Here is a 23,551-nt window from a genome sequence, read left to right as displayed (position 1 = left end):
AGAACTCAACAAAATAGCAGGAGAAAGAAAAGAAAATAGAAAAAATAAAAAAACAAAACAAAAATAAGAAAAAAGTAATGGATCAACAAAAGAAAAGAATAAAGGAAGCTGTTAAAATTTGTACAGACAAAATGTAAAGGATGATCTAGCAGTAAATATATCAATAAAAAGAAATAAAATAGTTATTGGAACAAATCTGGATGTGCATCAACATTAGTACAAAGAAAAGGCAGAAGTGATCTTTCTTCAATTTCTGGGTCATGAGACACCTATAAATATAACAATTATTTAGTGGAAGAAAATGTTTCCAGAAACTGCCAAAATTGAGGAAGTCTCTTATCTCGTGACAGTGATAAAGAATTACAAAAAATATTATTTCTCAGAATAATGAGAAAAAAATTTTATGTACAAATAAAGGAAATAAAGTTATATTTCAGTGTTGGCAGCTTTCTCTGTCTGCTTTTGATAGATCTCTCTTGCGTCCTGATATGGAATTAAAGGAAACAACATACATGCTATCAGATCTACCACATCCATTTCTTATAAAGAGAAAATTTTAAAATTATTACCAATGTTTAACAAGTCCAGATGAATCTATAACTTCACCATTTGTTCAGAGGTGACCAGTTTGGGGTAAATAACCATGATTACCAAGTTGTTGGATTCAATAAACTTGACTCCATTTTATATTAACATTTTACATTGTTAAATGTATCAATGTGAGTGTAAATGTAAAGGAGAACTGAGTACCTTAGTCAAATAAAAAATATTGTTTGTGGTGAATGAGTTGCATTCCTATTAGAGTTACAAAATAATTTACAATACAACAAACACATTTAAATCTGAATTATTATTTTGTTTTCACTTATATTCTTCATGCTCTTGGGCCAGTGTTCTCTTCCAACTTTTTGAATTTTAGAATCCTATGAAACTTTCTCTTTGGTCTCATTAGTCTTGTTTTAAAAATAACTTTTATGGTGCCTGAGTGTGTTGCTTGATAAAGTCATACCTCTTTTAATAAGGTCCTTGGTTATCTTTAGCAATAGTTTCTATGTCTAAAGTCCTTACTTATCTCCATGACAGTAGCCACATTAGCCTAAACTGTTAATCTAGGAGTCTGTACTGCTTAACAGGGTGTGGGTTGCTGCAGATCTTTGGAAATTCTGAGTGTGGTAGTTACATGAGTTATTGACCCAAAGACTTAGTGGAAAAGAAGAAGAGATGTTAAATTTGTTAAAAAATTAAAGTATGCTAAAATGCATTGGAATAATTTTTTTCTATTTTATATATATTTTCCACAGTTCTACATTCTGAGTCATAATCTGTTTCAAAAAAGCATTATTTTTCTTCCTACCTGAATTCCATCTAATGTTCAATGTCAATTGATGTTTTGTTGACTGGTTTTGGTTTTTTGCACAGTGGCAAGAAACATAAAATTAAGAAAGAACTGAAAAAAAAGAAGAGCAAGTATTTACAGTAATTGCACGAATACAAGCCGCACCAATTTGACTAAGATTTTGCTCCTAAACCGGAAATGTGGCTAATAATCAGGAGCGGCTAATATGTGAATAATTTTCTGACATTTACAACCTCAGAAGTGCCAGCCAGAGCGCCGAGCCGAGCTGCTGCAAAGTCGGCATTTTGCGATTGTTACAAATTGCTACTCTGTTGCACCACGGGTGGAGCCTGGCTGCCTGCAGGCAGCACGGGGGGCGGGGAGAGAGGAGGGAGAGCTCTCTCCTTCCCTCCTCTACCACAGCCCGGGGAGAGACGGGGGGGCCCCGCGCCGCCACTGCTGCGGCTCGGGGAGGAGCGGGGGGACCCGGGCCGCCCCTGCCGCTGCTCGGGGAGGCGGTGGGGGGCTCCGTCCCCGCCTGCTGCTGCCGCTGTGGGAGCGGGGGGGCTCCGTCCCTGCCTGCCACCACAGGGCAGCGCCGGGCCGTGGTGACCGAGCCCAGTGGCAGCGGCAGTCAGCCCCGAGTGGCCCCGCCGAGCGGCAGCGTCGGGCTGGGCTACCTGGCCCCGTCAGCAGCCCCTAGCGGGCCGAGCCTGCACAGCCTTAGCTGAGCCAGTAAACCCCGCCCTGCTGCTGTTCTGTTACTATTTGGCAACTTTGTTGCATGCGGGTCCTCGCTGCGAACGACAGAGCGGCTTATATTCAGGTGCGGCTTATTTATGGACAAAAAACGAAATATTTGCCAACACCCAGAGATGCGGCTTATACTCAGTGTGGCTTGTATTCGTGAATTTACTGTAGTCTTAATAGCAGCTAGAAATCAGATTGCTACTTGTCCAGAATACACAAACAAGCTATTAATAATAAAGTTAATATCATAAGCCAAATTTGAAAGCTATTGCTTACATGTAGGGATAGGAAAAGGATATTTATACCATAAAAGAGATTCAACTGTATAGGTACTGTAACAGTATTTTACAATTTTTACTCATTGCCTCTTCATATGTGTGTGCTGTGTGTATACTTCAGCTGTTTCTGCAGTCATTAGTTGTGAAGAGTTAAGCTATTTTTGAGTAAAAGTGTACATAAAAATCAACCACATTGTTCTGAACTCCTATAGTCTTGTTTAAACCACAAGCAACATGTGTAAGTTCTCATTTCAGCATTTTAAACTTATTAAGATAATTGAATAAAATGAGTCTGTAGCAGGAAATTTTCAAAGTACCTCAAATGGAATTTATATTTCACAATACAAAACATTGTACAAAACAAGTGTAACACAGTTGTGACTGCTGAAAGCTATTTTTTCCCCATGAGTACTTTGAGAGAAACAATGAAGATTTCTAGTAGAAACTCAAAATGCCTTTCTCTTTGCTCTCTCTCCAGAGACTTGACTGTTCAATAAGCTACCCACTGTACCTTGTACTTTTTCTTGTTATCTCACTTGCAGTGGGTGATAGTTAAGGGTCTGGGGAATAAAAATCAGATCATATTTTAGCAGCTAGCCATCAGTCATGGCTTTCCATGTAGCAAAGTATGTGCTAACCAAAGTCTAAACAGTTATGCAGTATTTAGGTTTTGCTCCTTATACTGACATTTCTGAAACCAATGTCTGATGTGCTTGTAAGAAACCAGGTTTGATCTGGGGAAAATGATCAGCTACATAGGATTAAGGATAGGATAGGATAGGATAGGATAGGATAGGATAGGATAGGATAGGATAGGATAGGACAGGACAGGACAGGACAGGACAGGACAGGACAGGACAGGACAGGACAGGACAGGACAGGATAGGATAGGATAGGATAGGATAGGATAGGATAGGATAGGATAGGACATCCTGAGTTGTTTGGGACCCTCAATGATCACTGAACTGAACCCTTCACACATCCTGGTTGAATAGCTTCTGGTTTACTGTCCAGAAGATGTATGTGAATGGTTGGAAGGAGAGGGGAAGGAAGCCAGTATGACTGTTGTACTGAACTTGATTCTTCCAGCATAGAAATTTTACATCACAGAGTCTCTCTCTTGGGAAGACATTATTAATTATGATTATTATTATAGTCTTGTAGTAACATATGAATACTAATTTTTTTTTCTTTGAGGTAGGTTGACTTCTCTCTTCATTTCTTTTCCTAAATTATAACTCTACAGTAGGTCGTGGTACTAATTAGCTGAATTGGAAGTTGCATAGAAAAAAATCTAGACATTATGATGTGAACATACCATTTAATGAGGACTATGAAACTAAAAATGACATTTTTCCCTATAATTAAAAGTAATTTTTATTCAGTCATATTTCTTACTTTTGAAAGAACTTTGAACAGTCTGACTTACAAAATATATTTGAAATATTTGGGATTTGTACTTAAAATTCATCTGTAATTAAAACAATTTTTCTGCAATAGTCAACTCAAAAAAATTCTACATCCCTTTCATTGAGTAGAAGATTCAAAGCAGTTCATATATGACACAGGATGTTATGGGAATGCATATAAAGTGGCTAAATTTGCCATAAGTTCAACCTTTTTTAGAAACTGGTAGGGGGAAATGGTTAATTTTGCCCCACTGCTGATGAATCCTCAGTTATTCTAACTTTGCTGAAACAAAATGTATTAAATATAATGTCAAAAGGTCTCTATGTATTGCTATAAGACAATATGGTCTGTATCAAATAAAAAAATCATGCCACGAAGGAAATGGAAGTCACTGTGAACTCTTTAGGTGTAGGGCTTAGTGCCCCTCATATTTGTCTTTGTCATAAGCCTTAGTCAGTTGAAGCACATCAGGTTCATACATGAAATATCATGACCTTTGTTTCTCTTTCTGTCTTTGAATAGCTGAGGTCTTATGTGTATGGGTCTGTGTTTTTCTAGTTTGGTGTCATGCTCCTCTTCCCCCAGAAAATGTTTCTTATGTCTCTGCAAGTTGTCAATAGTATTACAGCTCACAAGTGATACAATCCATAGTGAAAAGTGAATGGACCTGAACTGGAAATAAAAAAGTTATTTTTAAAACTGCTTCCTTATGTGTTCATTCAGATTATTTGTAAACACAAAAATGGTTTATTTGTCTCAAAATGAAGCAAATAAACAGGAGAATAAATAATACGCATTCAAATAATTAGAAGATAAAATATCTTTGAGGATATACATCCATTTGCTAGAAACACTGCAGTAGTTCTGATTTGGTTTAGTACATGAATGATGATATTTTTAATTTTGACTCTTTTAGTTTCTGCTTTGGTTGTTAAAGGCTAAATGTTTCTTGCTTAGAGTCAGCTTCCTTGTTAAACACTTAAGACTGACCATTTCCTAAGAGAGCAGTGGTGGGTACCCAGATGGGGGAACAGTGTTGCAGGGTGCAGCACAGCTGGACAGGCACTGGGGTCAGCTGGGAAACAAGCTGTAAGCTGCTGGGAGCAACGGGGATGGGGATGGGCAGGAGGCTCATCCATGGAGATGCTCCTTGCTTTCTCAGGGCTGCCACAGCCTCTCCCTGCCTGCTCATGGCCTGCTTTGCCTGGACATGCTCTCCTGGTCTGCTCCCCGAAGGCGCTGGCTCCAGCTCCCAAAGGCAGACAGCCACATGGCATTGCCCCCGGAGCTGGGGCTATCTGGCACTTTGCTCCCGCCAGTGCTGTGCAAGGTTGATGCCCTCTGTCCCCAACTCCACCTGACCAGGATGTGGCACAGACACTGCTGTGCTGTCCCACTGACAGCGGGTCCATCTGAAACCTTGCTGACAAAATGTGCATTTGTTTTGTGCTCTATTAAAGTGTGAACCTCCATGGTAAAGATTACAGGACGCACTACTGATTTGAATGTGTCTTATGGAATGTTCTAAAATACTTGAAGCCTAATGAAATTGTGAGTTTTATTCCAAATGTCTTTGTAGTTCAGTGACTTGGCCCTCAGTTACTTTCAGCTTTTCTTGTATTTGACTCCTCACTGTTTCACAAAGTGTTAGACAGTGACCTCAGCATGCTGCCTTCCCAGGGGACCAAGTAATGTCTGGGGAGAAGGGAGTATCTGCAGCTTTTGCTTTGAGTCTTTGCCCCCACATCTTGGCTGAAGCTTATAAAAATAATCTGAGAGGGTTTCATGGCTACATATGGAAGTAGACTACAGCTATTTTCTTCTGACATGGGTATGACTCACATGCCAAAAACATAAGGCCCTGGTTTTGCAAATTTCACAGTTCAGGTATCCTCTTCTCCTGACATGAGTCCCTTGAAATACAGAACCACCTTCTTGGTTCAAAATGTAGGAGAAGGGCCACAGTTGTTAAATTCTATGATTTCAATATGCATTTACTCTTGAAGGGTTTCCAGGCGCCTTTAACATTAAGCAGAACATTTAAAAGAGATTTTCTGCTTGTTTCACCTTGGAATCCTAAGGAACAGTGCATTTTAAGTGGCATTTGTGAGATACACTAAAAATAATAATATGTATCTCAAGCCTTAGAAACTAAATTTCAATAAAACTGAATGTTGGCATTGGATTTCTTTTAAAAAAAAACAAAACACAAAACCAACAAAAAATCCCACCCCTCTGTTTGGGACTAGTATAAGGGGAAATTGCCATTAATGTCCCTGTCAAATACAACATACACAGCCAAACCTGTGAAGTTTCCCTGAGTTCAGACTGGTTATCTCACAAATCTGTGCAAAGCTCTGGTGAATAATTTATACCAGGCTTGAGGTGACAAGTTAAACACACCCATTTTGTCTAAAATGCTATGAAGGCATCAAGATGGAGCCAAGCTGCAGGGTGAGTAGAGCTCGGTTGATGGGAATCTGAGCATGTCGAGAAGGGGGGATGCTGCTGTAAAGAAAGTGAAATGTAATGAGATACTTTTTCATGCATAATTCATGGGTGAAAACATGACTGCATAAAAAGCCATGGATTTTAACAAGGCAGAGCTGCAATCATACACATTATCTTCCCAGAGGAACTTTATATAATATTGGTGAAAAAGAGAGGATTCTGAATACCAGTACAAAATAAAGCTGACGTTTTCAAATGCAGTAGAATTTACTTTAATGTACAATGGTAGTAAAGGAAACAATTTATATTTAAACCTCAAAATAGTTCCTAGGAAAAAAAATACTTTAAAACATATGCCTGCATTTTCCAGCTTAAAGAAAAAATAAGATGAGGAATGAGAAAAATACCTCATCTGGATAAAAAAAAAATTTAAAATGCATAAGCAGTATTTTGTTGAGTGTGTTGTTAGGATTGTGCTTTGAAATCTTTTGCAAGCATTTTCACTTTTTAGAAGCAAAACTTTTGATAGGAATGACTGCTGTGAACAGGCTTTAAAAAAGATAAAATGTTAGCTATTGTCACCATAAAATTTAATTTGGTTGCATTTGCAAAAGCAAATACTGTAATTCAGCTTTCAAGAACAGTTTAGTGGCTAGCATATGACTGTTTGAAATGGTGTTTAACGCTTGGGGTATTTAGTTGAAGGGATTAAAAATGGAATGTTGATTAAAGCTTGGGATGTCTTAAATTTATCACCACAAAATCCTAATGACAGACTTAGCTGGAAGGAACAGGGGTGCCTCCTTTAGCTGTTCACTTAGTAGGAGCAGATCACATACAGTAAAGGCACCAGAACAAGTCATAGAGAGCTTCAGAATCACACAAGCTGAAAGACTCTGTGAAGTTATTTGTTTAGTTTACACTGCACAATTTCAATATTTTTGAGGAAAGTGAAATAGCCATTTTTGCATCCAGTTATGGTTTTATAGTCCTGACAGTTGGGTGAAGAAAGCATTAAGGGTTCAAAATGATTGATATTTCAAAGTGTTCACCTTCTATGGGATTTTTTTTTCCCATCTCAGTTGTACAGTTTGAGAAGCAGAGAAACACTACAAAGAGAAGCAGGTTGAGTTGGTACAGTCACTAAACAATCTAAGCCATTTAAATAAAATTATGTTATTAACCCCTGATAACAAGAAATAGAAAAGCCTTCAGGTTTTGACAGTAAAAATAAAAAGGTATCTTTTTTGACCTTGGCAATAATTTAAGATCTCATATAGAATTTTATCAGTTCACAGCTTTTATAGCAATACAAGCTAAAAGAAGCATATAGCTTCCCTTTGCTATCTTAGACCAGCACTGTAACAGTGTTTTCATCTACGATCTCTGACTGTGTTCTTCACTAAAGGCTTTCCTTCTTATCTGTTGTCTGCATTTTTAATTTTTCCTAATGTCGTCTCAGTAGAAATCATTGCTCCTCTGCAGTTTTTCCAGACATTGCATTGCCTTTAAAGAACATGACAGCGATCAGTCGCACATCCTGCCTTAGTGAAATCTGATTTTCTGTCAGTTTATTCCAGGACTGATTTGACATACTTGCTCATCCCCCATGTAGGAGACTTTAGAACTTGAGCTCATCCTGGTCTTTGAACAGCTAATTTTCTGTAATGGTTTCCCTGTTTTTAGTTAAGGGAGACAAATAAAGGAGGAAGAGGACATGAGGATTCCTCAGTCAAAGCACAGACCATCTCACAGTTCCTGCTGTAGAATTTAAAAAGGACTTCTTTCCATCTCTCCCCTCTACTTCTTAGAAGTTCTGCTGTCCTCCATACGTTAACACTGGCTTTGACTGAGTATTTAGCCTCACTGATACAGCCATTTCCAAGTACGGAAAAGATTTGTTGGCTTACGTACCTGTTCTCCCTGTGATGAAGTTTTCTCCTGTCTTCCACCAGGCTAAATGGCTAGCTGAATATTTGGAAATGTAAAGCATCTGAGATGGGAATCAAATGACAATATTATTAAAATCTCCCTCAAGGCACCATGTGACACAGGCTGTGCAGTTAGGAGGATGCAGATATGCTGAGCTCACACAACTGTTTTTTTTTTTTTTCCCCTGTTTATTTTCTTCTTAATTTTGAAGAGGACCCCTCAAAGTTTTTGTGATATTATTGTGCCAGATGTGTGCAGGGTCAGAGACTCCATGGTTTTGTATCAATGAACTCTGCTTTCAGTCTTAGTGATTTGAGCCTCTCTGTGTCTTGATGTAAACTGAAGTATTACTTGTTTGATTTTCTAAGGCACTGGAATACATTATAACAACATTCCAAATTCTGACCAGTATTCTTAGAAAAAAAAGTAAAAAAACACTTTAGAATAAAACTGCTAGAAAAATATTGGTATGGACCCCAATACTACAGCATGGTTATGTCAAAAAGTCTGACATCAAATGACTGTCAATAAGTCTAAAATTTTAGACTAAGGTCATTAATTAATGATCTCTGAAGAAGTTTAAATATTCCAGTCAGTTGGGCAAGGTGTGGGAAAAGCTGCAACCTGGTATACAAAAATCTTAATTCTGATACTTGCTTTAAAACTGATTGCTCTATGGATTTTGGCAAAGTACTTAATCTCTTAATTGTATCTCTAAAATAGTAGTGACAGTAATAGTGGGAATAGTAATAATATTCTAAATAAAGTTGAATATTTGCTTGTTGCTAAAATATTTTACATATGCTATGAATCTTAAGGTTTAAGGTACAGATATTAAGGTGCATCTAGACCTCGGTGTTAAGGCCTTGCTAAGAATTCATGGTCAGCATTGTGTCTTCTTAAATTAATGTTATTCAGGTTAAGCCATTGACATTATACAACCAGAAAGATTGTACATCCAACAGCAAGAAACTAGGCCTGTCAGAAGGCTGGAGGCAGCCAGAAAAGAGATTTTCTCTTAACACAAATCATCACCAAGGTTACTAAGAATATCCACATCATACATATTCTACACTCTTGCTTTTTAAGATGTGAAAATGAGACATATGCAGTGGTGCTTTAATTTAGATAATAATTTTCTATCTTTGGCAGAAAAATAATAGGACTGAAGAAAAAGACTTCTATCAATGCATTTTCCTGAAAAATGGCACTAAGAATGAAGTGATAAAGATAAACTATACTATATTTACCCATACCTGCAGTGCTATAAGGTCATAGGTGAAGTGTTATCAACACTAAGAAAGAAAAGGAATGCGGAACAAAAGTGTAAGTGAGAATTTTCATACCTTATGTGCAAGTCAGAGTTCAAAGCAGCTGGTATGTGAGACTGGTCTGTCCTGCTTTCTTGTTCTTTGGACTCCAAAAACCTAGCTAGGAAACTACCTTGTTACAGGGCAGCACCCTCACAGATATGCACCAGATATGCAGATATGCAGTTTTTTTCCTTCCTGTCCTTCCTCCAATCTAAAAAAAAAATATACCCTTTTCAGATATGTCTGGTTAATTTTATTCACATTTTTTAACATCTTTTAAAAATATTTTTGGAAAGGCAGTGATTTCATGTCTCCTTGTACACTCCAAGTGAAGTTCCCCTTCAGGAGGAGAGGTTGCCAGGGCCCTATCTCTGTAATATTTTCCTGAATTGCATTCTGTTTCTTTTTTGCACATGGTGACAGAAAAAAAAGAAATCACAGTAGAATTAATCAATTTCTTTGATACAAGACTACCTTATGGTACAGACATGATTCAACAGGTCCAGAATAGTGTTTTAAGAATATTCTCACTGACCCAGTCATTCTCATTTAGAATCAGTCTCCAAAGGAATGAATCCAAGCCACATGAAGTAGCTCTACCTGACCTCTACAACAAATATAAACAATGGTGAGAGGTAAGATACTCTGAAGTCCTTAAGGTAGCAGTTGAGTCTGTCTGATTTCAGTGCTGCAATTCTGCACTGGCCTTCAAAGTAGTATAGACACTTTCCTGATAGAGAGACAGTTTACTAAGAACCTTAACCTTTTCTTTGGTAAAAGGATTAATCAAATATATAGCAAATATTAGCTCCACTCAGGATCCATTCTGCTTGGAGCCATCACAGGATGGATATGAAATGGATATGCACGTGGTACAGCAAAAAAAAGGGAAAGACTACGATTTCATTTGCTGTGATCTGCCACAGTTACAGGATTGCACCCCTAATGAAACCTATACCACTCCTAGCAAATACCTCATCTTCATCAACTTTGCTCATTGTATATTCATGAAACTGTTCAACCTTTCAACTTCAAGACACAGCAAAACAGCTTATTTTCCAAAGGTTTTGTTGGTTTTTTTTCTAATACAGTAGCTCCATGTAGTCCATAAAGAGATTTGTGACAAAGTGTTGGCTCCACAACAAAATAAATGAATTCCAGTCTTCAGATCTCCTTGATCTCCAGATCTAAATTAACTGAAACACAGAACTGTAGTGGGCAACCATGACTACAGATGAGCAGATCAGATGATTTCATCTTCTCTGCACCTCTTGGACATGAAGGTCTTGTTGGACAAGCCTATTCAGGAATATCATATGCTTAATGACCTACAGTAGAGGCTGTACACATTTGTGTGCAGTAGTGGCTTCAGCAAGGTCAGATCTTTTTGCTTTGACAGATCACCTCTCTGAGATGTATCCTTGAACTATGATTTTTTATTTTCAAACCACATTTCTCCTATCAGATTGGAATTTCAATTTTGAGCACAGAACTGAGTATTACCACTGTGAGTTAAAGTTGATTGGTGTTTTCCCATCTGGTTAGAATGAGAATACAGAACCCTGAACTTGTGCCACTTCTAAAAAAGATCTAACTGAATTTGGAATTCAACCTTTCCTTACCATTTGCAGAAAATCATCACATTTTAAGTAATCAGAATGAATTGTGAACAGATGGACACCAACACACACTATTATTGTCACAATATATAGCTTGTCCATTATTGATTTTTAAGATAGGGAGCAACAAGAGTTCTGTAAGCAATCAAGAGAGACATCCCAAGTGGGCCTTGGGATGAATGTTCAAGGGATCAAGAACCCAAGCAGTGATCTTGTCTGTCCTTCAAGCTGTAGAGAATGATGATGAAAGAAACAGTAAGAGCCATTATATTAATACATGGTTCCTAGCCCAGTGTCACCATAGGAATTTTGCAGTTTCGACCACAGATCAGTTTACATGACACAGACCTGCTGGCAACAGACAGGGTACACCTGTCTCAAAGTGGGGGAAAGGATCTCTGCACAGGAGTTAGCAGGGTATTTTAACACCAGCCAGTAGCCAAATACCACACAGCCAGTCACTCACTCCTATCAGCAGGACTGGGGATGAAATCAGAAGGGCAAAAGGTAGAGAACTCATGTGCTGAGATGAAGACAGTTAAATGGGGAAAGTAAAAGCCACTCCCACAAACAAAGCAAAACAAGGAATTAATTCACTGCTTCCCATGGCAGGCAACTGTTCAACCATCTTATGGAGAGCAGAGCACCATCATGCAGAACAGTTACTTGGAAAGACAAATGATATCACTCCAAATGTTTTCCTCTTCCTTATCTCCCCAGGTTTATATACGGAGCATGAAGTGATATTGTACTGAATATCCCTTTGGTCAGGTTGGGTCACCTGTCCTTGCTGTGTCTCCTTCCAGCATCTCAAGCAAACCCACATTCCTTGCCAACATGGCAGTGTGAAACACAGAAAAGTCCCCGGACCTGTGTAAGCCCTGCCCAGCAAATGAAAAAAACATCTCTATATTATCATTACTGTGTTTAGCACAAATGCTCTGTTTTGTATTTTGAGATCTATGCAGCAGAAAAACTGCAAAATGTTATAGATACGCTAGAAGTCACAGAAGTGTCTGAGAAGGATCCCAAAGGAACTAAGGCCTCACCCTCCCCAAAAAAGTGGTGGGATTAATAGCCCAGCTGAAGTGCAACTACACCAATGCACACATGGGAAAAAACCCAAGAGCTAGAAGCCATGGAGCAACAGGACATCATACTATGCATAGCTGACATGAAAACAGGGTGGCATATCATGGAAACTGGACAGCTTCAATGGATGGCTATAAACTCTTCAGAAGGTATAGACAAACAAGGAGAGGTGTTGGCAAGTTGGCATATTAGGGAGAATTTCAGTTTTCTAGAATTTAATGATGGCAACAATAGGGTTGAATGTTTATCAATGAGACATAGGGGAAGGTCAAAAAAGTAGATATCATGGTGGGAGCTTTATAAGACCAAGTAACCATGATAAAGAGACAGACAATATATTCTGTAAGCAGTTGAAAAAAGTCTCAAAATTATGAGCACTTCTTCTCGTGGGGAACTTCAATTTACCAGATTGCTGCGAAAAGAGTACATCAGAGAGAAAGACTTCTAGAAGGATCCTAGAATGGGTTCAAGATAAATTCCTGGCACAGCTGGTGAGTTAGACAATGAGGAAGGGTGCACTGCTGGACTTGCTTGTGAACAGAGAAGGACATGTGGGTAATGTGATGGATGGAGGCCAGCGTCGGCATAGCAATCATAGAATGACATAGTTTCCAATGCTGGGAGAATTAAGGAGGGGAGTCATCAGAACTACCACCATCACAGGTCAGATTTTAGTGTTTTTAAGAGACTGGTTTAGAGGTTTCCTTGGCAGGCAGTCCATTAATGGCTGGAAAGCTGTCTGACAGAAAAGGACCTGGGGTAATGGTCAGCACCCAGCTGAACATGAGCCAGCAGATTGTCCAAGTGGCCAAGAAGGACAATGACATCCTGGCTTGGATCAGAAATAGTGTGGCCAGCAGGACCAGGGTTGTGATCAACATCCCCCTTCTCTGTACTTGGCACTGGTGAGGCTGAACCTTGAATCCTATGTAGGATTGGGCCGCTCACTACAACAGAAGCATGTCCAGAGGAAAGCAGCAAAGCTGGGGAAGAGTCTGGAAAACAAATCATATGAGGAGCAGTTGAGGGTGCTGGGGTCGGTTAGCCTGGAGAAAAGTAAAATATGAGGAGACTTCATCTCTTTCTACCTGAAAGGAGATTCTAGTGGGATGGGGGTTGGTCTCTTCTCCCCAGTCACAATCAAGACAAAGGAGAAATGGCCTCAAGTTGCACCAGGGGAGATTTAGATTGAATGAACATTTATTCACTGAAAGGGTCATGAAGTGTTGGAATAGGCTACCCAGGAAAGTGGTTGTGTCAATGTCATCATCCCTGGAGATATTTAAAAGATGTGCAAATGTGGCCCTTAGAGACATGGTTAGGGGTGGGTTTGGCAGTGTTTGGTTTACAATTGGCATTGATAAGGTGAAAAGTCTTTTCCAATCTAAAATATTCTGATTCTATTCTATGATTCATTTTTTATATACAAAGTGAGCCTTACCAAATATAATCCTAATCAATACAACATCTTTTACATAAAATTAAACAACTACTACATCAAAGTCCAATGTCACCCATCTTGGGTTTGATTGCGCCCTCAAGCTACCAGCAGAACCCTGGGTGATGTCTGAAAATTTTCATGCAAATTAAAGGTGCGGCATAGTCTTAAAAATTTAGGAAAAAGAACTATTTTACTGGCTAGATATCTTCCAATATGAGGTAATCAGGACTTTGGACTACAGATGATTTATAATTTTGAGTATGACATGATGATCATCAAAGTCAAAGGCAAAGCAGAGTTAAGGAGTTTCACTAGAGGTTCTCACTCTTTAGGTATTATAAACTCCAAGAGTGTGTAGAGGAGAAAAACAGTTTCTATCAATAGTTGATATAATATAGGTTGCTATGGTGATATCCATGCTATAGGCATAGAGAATGCTACACATATGGCCTTCATAGGACTTCTCCTTGCTATATCTGTGTGATATATAGATAGTGACATTAACTAGCTGACAATTTTAGGGAGCAAAGTATCTATGTCCGCCAACATGATTTTACAAAAAACATGCATAATCAACCTATTTTAGTTTTTTTTCTGAAATAATAAACTTGACTGACTAAGTAAACTACATTAATATAAATTTATAAAGTGTTTTGAAAAGAATTTTGTATTACTGAAAAAAACCACCTTGTTTGCATTGATACTGCCTATTCTAAATGGACAAAAGTGGGTTGCTTGCAAAAAGAAAAAATTTAAAGAGATTAAATAATGGCTTGACAGAATCTTATATAGGTGTACTTTTAGACCAACCTGTTAAACAGAAGGGGAAGACAAAATCAGTAATGACAAAGTGTGCAGATGGTTCAAAAAATATTTGAGTGAAAACTAGTGACAGAGTCAGCTCCATAACAAGTGTTGATTTGTAAGATGGCATCCTTTTTACAATGCATTTTAACAAACATGAGACTCGGGAACAAGGCACATTGGTCACACCAGGTGACATTCTGAAAGTCATTGACTTGTAGGCCATCCTAATCTTCTTCCTATGATGGGGAATGTGATCCTTGAATACGTAAACCAAGGGACACAAGATGAAGAAAAATACAGCATTGCATTTTCAAATGGAATTAACAAAATTATATTTAGGTTATTGTTCTATTATAATTTCAAAAAAGTTGAGTAAAAATTATTGGACTGATTCAAGTTGAACAGGAAGAGAACTTAGTCAATTTACATTTACAGAAGAAGGCCAAGCAAGCCCTGTGTTGAAGACAATGCCATAGTAAAGTAGAATTTTTTGTTTTTTAGAACGAAATACTAAATTTAATTTAGAAGAAAAAGTTTGGGGTTTTTTTTGTTTTTTTTTTTTCCGTCTTAGTGGTAGTATTTAAAGTTAGGCAAATTCAGCTGAGAAGTAAAGTGCACATTTTTAGCACTGAGAGTAATGAAGCATTAGAACAATTTACCTGTGAAAGTAATGGATTTTCTATCACCTCCAATCTCTAAATTAAGACTGCGTGTCTTTTTGGAAGATGTACTATATCTCAAACCAAAGTTATGGGTTTGATTTAGAAATTACAGACTGACTTTTTTGCCCTTTACTATAGTAAGAGGTCAGGCTAGATGATAGTAATGGCCTATTCTGGCCCTGAAATCTATGCATCTAAGTTGTGGTTTAGCTTAATGAACATCACAGCATAAAACAGTGCCCGTAATTCCTCACATCTTTGTCGTTCTGCCTTCACTGCCTAAAAGCACAGATGACCTAAATGAAATTACTTTAAGAAATTTAATACAAACATTTCTTGCTGTAAATGCAAGAACTCTGTGATTTTAAGGTAACTGCTGTGATATAACTTGGTAAAAGGCAGGCAGAGAGCTCAAAAGCTGTTGTTTTGTAGGTTCAGAGCAAATGTAGTTGACCGTTAAGTCTGTCTCTTTCTCTTTTTTTTACAGTCTCTTTGATGTCTCAAACCTAAAGAAAACATTATGGATGCTCCTGTGGTGAATTAGGTGTTGCTATAGTATTAATAAAAATATTTTTAATAGTAGTATTGACAACATTTTTAATAGTGTTAAGGTAAATAATTTCAGGACAACTCACTGTAAACCTGCTTTTTAACAGACTGCATTTAAGTTGGTTTTGTCATCTTGTTGACTGTTCCCATATGTTATGGTACTGTGCTTTCCACTTACATGCTTGCTTGAACAAGCACCTTTCTGGATATTTTCATAATACCTTTCTTTCTTAGATAATAATAAAGTTGAACACACAAGTAGGAATCACCCAGGAATGTTTTAGTGCCATTGCCTGAAAACTGTAGCTGAACTTCAATTCATTTATTTTACCACACTACTTTTAACTAAGGTTTAAAATCATATACATTTTGTATTTCTTTTTATTATTAGTATAACCTGCTTTTTCATGTTATAATTGGTATGTATATAGATCTTCAGTTATAATAAGGTAATGTTGGTTCTTCTTTAATCCTACCTTTGCTGAAATTGTGATGATTACCATGGTCATGGTCTGTGGTCTGTGCTTCAGATACATGGACATAATGCTATCTCTTTTCAAAAGAGTCACATGTTCAGATACAGACATGTTAATTTGCTCCAGACATGAAATAATGATAAGACTTCACTAAAAATACAGCTATGATGTCATGAGCTTGTGGGGAAATGAAACTCCTCTACATACTATTTTTATAGCCTTCTTTAGTCTTTTTATAGCTTCTTTAGTCTTTGCCACTTGACCAATCTATTGGTATCTACAAATGGAAGGATTACATCCTAGAGCAAAAGAGATTTTTTTTTTCTCTTAATCATTTCTTGGGCTTAAGGTCTACCGTACTAACCACACAGGGAAATTAGAATAAGCTATTAGAAAATGAAGGCTTTAATTCATACATAAAGACCGAACACATCATTTCCAGGGTATTCTTGCATATTTCATTTTAATCTGCTGAGTGCATTTTTTTTCTCCTTTGTACAGTATTGGATACTGGATGAGATTCATTATCCTTTTTCTCTCTTGGGTGCATGCAGTCCTTTCTTTGTGACCCAGATAAAAAAAGTCTAAATCCAAAACATGGGGTGATACTTAGACAATTAGAAGGGGCATAGAATTTTTAACTTTCTCAGTATCTATGCATTCATTGAGTACAACAGATATGAGAAAAAATATTCCCTTGAACAGAAAAAAGAATGTATCTTGGAGTTTAAGGAGCTATTTTTATATGTTCATTCAATTAAAGACTCTCTCCATTGTAAAAAGAAATAAGTATATTCCCTTAGCTCTCTTAAAAGGTGTTGATGTGAGTCCCTGAGAGAAAGGGAAAAGAAAAAATCCAGTGGTCAAGAGAAGTTTGTCTCAGAAACTATATTCTGACATTTCACTACAGTTGTAGAACAGACATATTCTGGAGAGGCTATGAGATTAATTTTATTGTGCAAATTTTAAGAACCAAAGTAGTTCAGAGCAGAACTCAGAATTTTCTTCATCAGAATATTAATACTTGACATAAGCAGAGTATTGATGAATTTCAGCATTTTTTAACAAGTACCATATGTTGATTTTTAAAATTCAGTCAGCATGTGTGAACAGCAAATCTAGGAATGAGATGGTAAAGGTTTTATCATTATTACTTTTTAATTACTTTTTGTTTTTATATGATGGAATGGAAATATTTTTTTTTCTGGAAGACAAATTAAAATAATTTGAAACATAAATGGAAAGAATTCTTATATAATATTCAGCCAAAGACCAGTCACCATTCTTACTACAAGTTAATAAAATGAGGGAAGCAAGAGGCAGACACTAAGAGAAAGTAGAGGACTAGCAAATCAGGATAAAAATGAGCCATGCTGAAGATCACTTTGCCCACATTATTCACTTCTCCCGCATATAAAAAAAAAAAGGAAAAATTTTACATTAGGCCAAGTATTGATAGCATATACATGGTGACTTTCTACCTTAGATTGTAGAAAATGGAGCATTTTTCAAAACCTAAATTGACTGTCTTCTCATGACCTGTGAGGTATTTCTATAACTATCTAAAAGTTGCCAGGTTGTTGAAATTAGCCACTTTGCAAATGTATGAAGGACTTGGGTCATTATTTACCTTGGGTGTTAATAATTGGTGTTGTCATACAATATTTTGTTACAATATAACCGGAAATAAAATACAGAGGGAAGACCTCATTTGTAGATCCCTCTAGCACTAAAGTAGAACTAACATATGTAGTAATAACTGCAAATAGCCACAACTGGAGAAATAGCAGAAAAACCTGAAAAAATTAAGCAGGGTCTTTTCTAATTCTTTAAGAACCAGTAGCTCTTTTACTTCTGTTGCCAATGCCTTACTTTGTGCCATGAAGAAGTAGAAGCAAAATGATAAAACATAATAAAAATTGTTTTCTAATTCTGAGAACAAAAATTTCCACTTTAAAATGTTTAATGCTTTCTTCTTTATGTGAAAGCAAGAAAAAAAAATCTAAAACATTAAGGAATACCTTATCATTAACCTTTGAATTATTTATGATATCATTGTCAAAAAGAAAACGGGAAGGAATACTATGGATAATATCACATGCAAGATCTCGAAGCAGTTTAGCAAGAAACTGAGGAAAAAATGTCCTTCTCTGAAGTACCACTCTTGTGTTGTAAAGAATTTTCCAGTGAACCTTGAAATACAAAAGATGCTGGAGTTGAGACTTTTAAAGGCATATCAGATAATACATAGGTCTATACAGTCTCCATGTGGTTTAAATCAGGCCGTAAGATTGCAGCTGAATCTAAGAACATTTTTCAACTCACCCATTGTTGGTTTTACAGCGCTTCATCGCCAGCTTGGCAGAGCATTTATTTTACTGCTTTGGGAGCCTTCAGGTAGGCAAGAGATAACAGCACCACTGAAGTCCTGCCAGGTGTTTCTAAGACTGCGTACGATATTGGTAACTTGTTCCTGGCAAAACCTGAATCGTTGAAATGTCCACCGGCGAAGAAATGCCAGGCGTTTTGCTCCTGGTGTGCATATCTAAGTCAGTTCAATACATTGCCATCTGATTTCTTTTCCAGCATTATGATTATTCCCAATTACAATAGGTCCTTCAGCATGCTATTGCATGGGAGTATATACTAGAGTATGTCTTCAACATTTCTTAATAATTTATGTCTGAGTCCCAGACCACCCTAGTGAAAAGTTGAAGAGGGAATTTAGATTTTGACTTGTAAGGGCTTACTTTTATGGGATTCATGGTTCTCTGTTGCATAAAAACCATTCCAGGTTTTCTTGCTGATTTTATTAGGAAATACCTGAGCAGCTTTCAACAATGCTGCTGCTGGCACTGATATATCTTTGGTCAGTTAATCCTGTATTTGAAGTGCTTTAAAAAGTCTTCACTATGTCAAATGCCAAGATAACAAGAGAGAGGCCTTATCCTTGTCTCAACAATCTGGGACATCAATGTAGAGAGCAGAGCCCAGTTTTACAGGTGTTGGCAGGATGTACTGCACCATTTTGCACCAGTTAAAGTTCCTAAAGGCACATGGTTTCATGCTAAACAGTATTACAGAATCACAGAATATGTAGAGTTGTAAGAGACCCACAAAGATCAAGTTCAGCCCTGGTCTGGCACAGGACCACCCCCAAGAATCACACTGTGTGACTGAGACTGTTGTTAAACACTTCTTGAACTCTGTCAGACTTGGCGCTGTGACCACTTCCCTGGGGAGCCTGTTCCAGTGCCCCAACAACTCTTGGGGTGAAGAACTTACGTTTGTCCAATATCCAACCTAAACCTTCCCTGACACAACTTCAGACCATTTCCTTGGGTCCTGTCACGTGTTACTACTGAGAAGAAATCAGTCTTTCTCACTCATCCTCATAAGGAAGTTGTACACTGAAGTGAAGTCTCAATGAAGTCTCTTCTCCATAAATCCAGTAGCCTCAGTAGCCTGCTCCTGCTCATATGGCATTCCCTCAAGGCCTTTAACCATCTTTATTGACTTTGGATGCTCTCTAACTGCTGTTTATATCTTTCTTGTATTGTGGTGCCCAGAACTGTCCCCAGCACTGGAGGTGAAGCTGCCCCAGTTCAGAACAGAGCAGGACAATCCCCTCCCTTGCCCAGCTGTGATGCTGTGCCTGATGCCCCCAGGACAGGGTTGGCCCTCCTGGCTGCCAGGGCACTACCGACTGAGATTCAACATTCACCAGTGTCCAGTCAGTGGGAGCCTCTCTGGATTCCCAAGATTGCTCAGAAATCATCAAAAGTTGTTTTGCTAGAACATCAGCCAGATCTTTGAGGATTCTTGGACGACTCCCATCAGGCCCCATATATTTGTAGGGACCCAACTGGAGAAGCAGAGCCTGCAGAGTTTCAGGGTTGACTTGGAATTGACCATTCTTGCAGTCATGGTCTTCCAGCTCAGAATACTGAGACTCATTTTGTTGCTCATTCATGTTGAAGACAAAGGCAAAGAATGACTTAAACATCTCTGCCTTGTCTCTGTCCCTGTTTTGTGAGGTGACCATCCTCACTCTGTAATGGGCTAATGTTATTTTTACAGTCTATTGCCATTAACATACATGAAAACGTCTCTTTGTATTGCCACCCACATTTCTGGCCCACTTCAACTCCAGTTGAGCTTTTGGCTCCAGTGACAAGCAAAATCTCTGTATTCTTCCCATGCCACCTGAGCTTGCTTTTACTGGGCATACACTGTTCTTTCTCGCCCTATTTCCAAGAGAACATTCGTGTTCTGACAAGTTGGCCTTCTGCCTCACCTGCTTGACTTCCCAATTTGGAATTGTCTGCTCTTGTGCCCTTAGGAGGTGACATTTAAAAAGTGATCAGCACTGATGGACCCCAGCATCTGCAAAACCATTTTCTCAAGCAACCTTACTAATTTCTTGAGCAGTCTGAAGTCTGCTTTTCTCATGTTCAGAGCTGAGGTTTTGCAGGCACTTTTCCTTCTGTCAACAGGGATTTTAAACTCAATCTCTTCAGGGTCACTGTGGCCATGATGGCTGCCAATTTCCACTTTGCTCATGAGACCCACTCTGTTGAGAAGCAGGAGATCAAGAAAGGCACCTTTCCAAGCCAGGTCCTTTATGACCTGTTCTATAAAGCTGTCATCCAGGATTTTTAGGAATCTTCTGGCCCAGGTTTTACCAGCTGCATGATGGTCCCAGTTAATTTCTGGTGAGTCAAAGTCTCCCACAAGGACAAGGGCAGTTGACTTGAAACTGTCCTTAAGTTCCTCAAAGAACTGGCATCCTTGTCCTGGGTAGAAGGTCTATAGTAGACTCCCACAATGACATCCACATTATTTGTTTGCTATTTGAGTCTTTCCAGAGGGTCTCAACTGTACCATTTTCAGCTGTGAACTCCATGCATTCGAACCCTTTTATTCCATACAGTCTTGCCCCCTGCTTCTGCTTTGCCTATCCCTCCTGAAGAGTCTGTAACCATCCAACAGAGCACTCCAGATTTCCAAACTGAGACTGAAGCATCCTTGAAAATAGCCCATTAATCTCTTGTTCATTTGCTTGTTTACTACTTAGCCTGCTCACTTCTTCCTGTAGCTCCTTTACCTGGCAACACAGCCTTCAATCACAGTACACCTGAAAACAACTGCCAGCTGACCCAGCCTCGCAAAGAGGCATCAGGCACTGCTGGGAACCTGGGACCTGCAGGGATACATCTACCAGCAGCAGGTCTGGCTGGCTGGAGGCTTCTGACTTGGGGGCTTCAGTGATTTCCTCAGCTACAGGGGACTGAGCTTGACTGTATGTCAACACCATAACTAAGGAAGCTTAAACTAGTATGTTAATAAGACTGGGGCTAAAAAGATCTCTTTGCTCTTTCTTACGAGCTACTGAGTTTGTTTGTTGCTTCTATTGGCTCCTCCTGGATGGGCAAAGAGGAGCCCTTCCTGCACACACTGCTAGGTGAACTGCTGTGCAAACTGAGCTGCCATGCCCTCAGTGACATGCCACACCCTCAGTGACATGCCACACCCTCCGTGACATGCCACCCTCTGGGGCACTTGAGGTCCCTGGAGAGTTTTAAGCCTCCTTCCTTTGCTCCCAGCACCACCTGATTGGCTCCAGGGGCTCCTGCATCATGATGAGTCTTGGGGCTGCTGCACAGATTCCTGAACGAAGGCCTGAGATCATGTTATTTTTTTTACAGTGGCATGAAGCCTCTAAGGCCTTCTATCGGAAAGAGCAGAAATGTTTAATAATACAAGCTGCTATTGAGATTTAAATATTAATGTTTCTATACATGCATATTTTCAGACTGTTTTGTATAAAAACGTTGTCCTTTATTAACTCAGCTTTTCTGGGAAGTATGTATTCCTATGGTGAAGTAAGGTGTTTATGGATCCTTGTTACTGTTTATCCTTTTTTATGCGAATAATTTTATCCTTCCTTACTCAGATTATTCCTGTCATTAGAGGTACATTTTCCCCTTAGAAGTAATAGAGAAAAAATATGCTAAATTTTTATTTTATGAGACAAATATATGTAAGAAAAATTTTAAAATATGTTTAACTTGTGAGACAACCTGATTTTCCCCAAATTACTATTTTTACAAAAAAACAGTGTTGTTAAGTTTGTTAAGGTATGCTCAGCATACCTTCAGAGCTGAAATCTCAGATTCTCTACAAAACTAAATGTTATAAAGTGCTTTGACTAATGTAATTGTTAGATGTTCCCTGACTAGCTAATGACTACATACTCGTATTGATATTATGGGATGGTCCCTTCGGGGAAAGCTTCGTATTGTTTCCTGTCAGCGTGAGTCAGTTTGCCTGCTGAAATGAAGTGCTACAGGCAATTCAGAGTGTTCAAGAATAAAGTCTGATTAGTTGATGCTGAGGTGTACATGGCAAATAAAACACTAAGTATGAGCTAATAATCCAAATGGTTCCCTAAAAAGAAGCATTAAGACACCACATAGTCATTTTTCATAAATAACAGTTAAGTGGGTGATTTTTTTCACATTTCCGTGTGGGATCTTAAAATACACATAGATGAAATTTTCTTTGCTTTCTAGTTGTAAAGGTCTAGTTGTAAGAAAAGAAAATTTCATGAAGAATGAAGAAGAAATTTCCTGGTTTATTCTAGTTTGAAATTTTGCAGAAATAAAATTTCTCCTCACTTTCCCTGCATTACTAGGCAAAACAAATTTATTTTTCTGATTAAATTATCCATTTAAGGATCAGTATCTAACAATTTCTTTGGGATGCAGATTGAGAAAGTGATGTTTCTAAAGCTGAAGGTCTTACTGAACTTCAACAGATGTAGAAATCAATCTGAAGTGTTATGATGGGTTTCACTGACTTGGTCTCTGGTCAAAGTCTTATATATGCCCGGAGCCTAAGCTGGGTACTTATAATAGTGTATGAAAAAAATATACATAGGATACTGTCCCAGTTTAAAAGACAGGTGTCTGCCAAGGAAGGTGAGAACCTACCTGGAATGCAAAAAATTACCCACTCCCTCCAAAGTATTATAACTTTGAAATTACAGGGCTTTCCGGCAGACATGTGATATGAGAATACACATACACGTATATATATATATACACACACACACACATATACATGTATATGTATAAAAATATAAAAACAACAACAATGGCAACAACAACAAAAAAAAGCCCAGTAAAAAACAATGGTAGCCTTTTCTCACCCTTCAAGCAATTTCCCTTTGGTGTAGTTATGACCACAACTGGCAGAGGTGCTGGTGGGTCATGTGGAGGCAGAGGGGATGCAGTGACTCCCCCGGGGCTGCAGGAGTGCTCTTGGCTCAGGCAGCCTTAGAGAGTGCCTGAAGTGAGCACTGACAGCAATGGGGAGAGGGTTGGAGGAGTCATCTGTCTCTCACATGTCTGGTGTGCTGGTAAAACCCAAA

The sequence above is a fragment of the Catharus ustulatus genome, chromosome 1 (assembly GCF_009819885.2).
Source record: "Catharus ustulatus isolate bCatUst1 chromosome 1, bCatUst1.pri.v2, whole genome shotgun sequence".
NCBI classification, from domain to species: Eukaryota; Metazoa; Chordata; class Aves; order Passeriformes; family Turdidae; genus Catharus; species Catharus ustulatus.
The sequence above is the reverse complement of the archived record's forward strand: the minus strand, read 5'-3'. Positions refer to the sequence as shown.